The sequence below is a fragment of the Oratosquilla oratoria genome, chromosome 30 (assembly GCF_046742065.1).
Source record: "Oratosquilla oratoria isolate Oo_2021 chromosome 30, ASM4674206v1, whole genome shotgun sequence".
Lineage (NCBI taxonomy): Eukaryota > Metazoa > Arthropoda > Malacostraca > Stomatopoda > Squillidae > Oratosquilla > Oratosquilla oratoria.
In genome coordinates, this window is record NC_134806.1 from 10,869,642 (window position 1) to 10,872,141 (window position 2,500).

Below are 2,500 nucleotides of genomic sequence, written 5' to 3' on the forward strand. Positions count from 1 at the left end.
CTTTTGATTTAAAAAGTCCATCACTCATTAACAAGCTATATAAATCGTTAGTTCGTCCACATTTGGAATATGCTGTTTCCGTATGGTCACCGAATCTCATTAAAGACATTGACAGACTGGAAAAAGTACAACGGCGAGCCACAAAACTGATTCCAAATATCAAAAATAAATCATGCGAAAATCGACTTAAGCACATGAATCTGTTTTCCCTAAAAAAGCGTAGACTCAGAGGTGACTTGATACAGGTCTTTAAGATTTTAAAGGGAATTAACAACATCAAAAGTGACCAAATTTTCACATTGAATGAGAATCAGACAAGAAACAATGGTCTCAAACTGTCCGGAAATAGATTCAATTTGGAAGTAGGTAGAAACAACTTTGTCAACCGTGTAGTTAACGAATGGAATAAACTTCCTGCACAGGTAGTGCAATGTAGTTCAGTTCGAAGCTTTAAGAATCATTTAGATAAATACCTAAGTAAGATGCTGTAAGTATTATAATTTATGTTATATTATTTGTTTTTGTTTTGTTATAATTTGTCTGTGATTTTCATTTATTATTAGTTATATGTCAATTTATTATCATTTACTATTTACCTGTTTGTTTGTTATTCAACTATACCAATGCATTTATTTATGTATTTTAATTGTTATTTACATTGTTATAGTTTTAATTTATTATTAATATGATTTTTTTTTTTTTTTTTTTTTTTTTTTTTGCATCCGACCTAGATATGGATCAAAAGGTCTCCTGTCGGCATGCTTTGCCTTTGTAATCCTTTGTAATTTTTATTTTTTATGATTGACTCCCATCCTTTATACTCGCTTGAGACAGTTAAGTTCATTGTCATGAACAATCCTTCATGTTCCTTACAATACCCTTAGCGGATTAACCAACCCATTCCCCATCCTACCACCCATGAACAAAGTTGGTGGTGACTGTAGTGATGTAATTTGCTGTTACACTTTGATGACAAACGCTAGTAGTCCAGGATCTCATCTTCTCTCAGATCGGGGTCATCAGGGTCCACGTCCCCAGCATCCTGCACCACCAGCAGCGCCTGTGCCGCGAAGAGGTCGGGAAATATAAACACAGCCAGCAGGGCTGTGATTGGCCACGTGCAGGGGTGGGGAAACATGTTCCGCTCTCACTGGGTGCAACTCTCGTAGCTTATCCCTCTTCCGCGGCTGCCTGAGAGAGTCTGCCCCACGTTTCGCACCAAACCACGCGAATTGGTCCCTTATTCTTACCATCAGAAAAGTCGAATTTCCTCTGGCCGACCCTTCCACAAGACTTTTAACATCCTTGAACAACAGGGTAGCGCCTCTAACTCAAAACTGAAAATTTTGAGGGTTGTCCCCCTTTTTACAAAGGATTACAAAGGAGGAGCATGCCGACAGGAGACCTTTTGATCCATATCTAGGTCGGATGCAAAAAAAAAAAAAAAAAAAAAAAAAAAATCATATTAATAATAAATAAAAACTATAATAATGTAAATAAATAAAATACATAAATAAATGCATACGTATAGTTGAATAACAAACAAAAAGGTAAATAGTAAATGATTATAAATTGACATATAACTAATGATAAATGAAAATCAGACAGACAAATTATAACAAAACAAAAACAAATAATATAAGATAAATTATAATCATTACAGCATCTTACTTAGGTATTTATCTAAATGATTCTTAAAGCTTCGAACTGAACTACATTGCACTACCTGTGCAGGAAGTTTATTCCATTCATTAACTACACGGTTGGCAAAGTTGTTTCTACCTACTTCCAAATTGAATCTATTTCCGGACAGTTTGAGACCATTGTTTCTTGTCTGATTCTCATTCAATGTGAAAATTTGGTCACTTTTGATGTTGTCAATTCCCTTTAAAATCTTAAAGACCTGTATCAAGTCACCTCTGAGTCTACGCTTTTTTAGGGAAAACAGATTCATGTGCTTAAGTCGATTTTCGTATGATTTATTTTTGATATTTGGAATCAGTTTTGTGGCTCGCCGTTGTACTTTTTCCAGTCTGTCAATGTCTTTAATGAGATTCGGTGACCATACGGAAACAGCATATTCCAAATGTGAACGAACTAACGATTTATATATACATATAGATATATACATACATATATATATATGTATATATATATATATATATATATATATATATATATATATATATATATATATATATATAATATGAGTGGTAAGAATGTAAATAAATTACACGATTGGGAATGAGACTTTATTCCTGGCCGGTTTCTCCTTATGAGGCTCCTTCAGATGTAATTATTTACAGAATGTGAATGTGTTGGTATTTATAGGAAGTTGCTGTGGTTCATGGGTGCACGGGGGTGAAAATCTGCGTGTTGATTGGTTTGTTGGTTAGGTCGGGTCTGGTGCGCGTCGGGTGGGGGGGAGCTGCCTGCTTCTCTGATTAATTTTCCCAATGCGTATTTTGCGACATGTTTTGCAATTTTGATAGCACCTGTT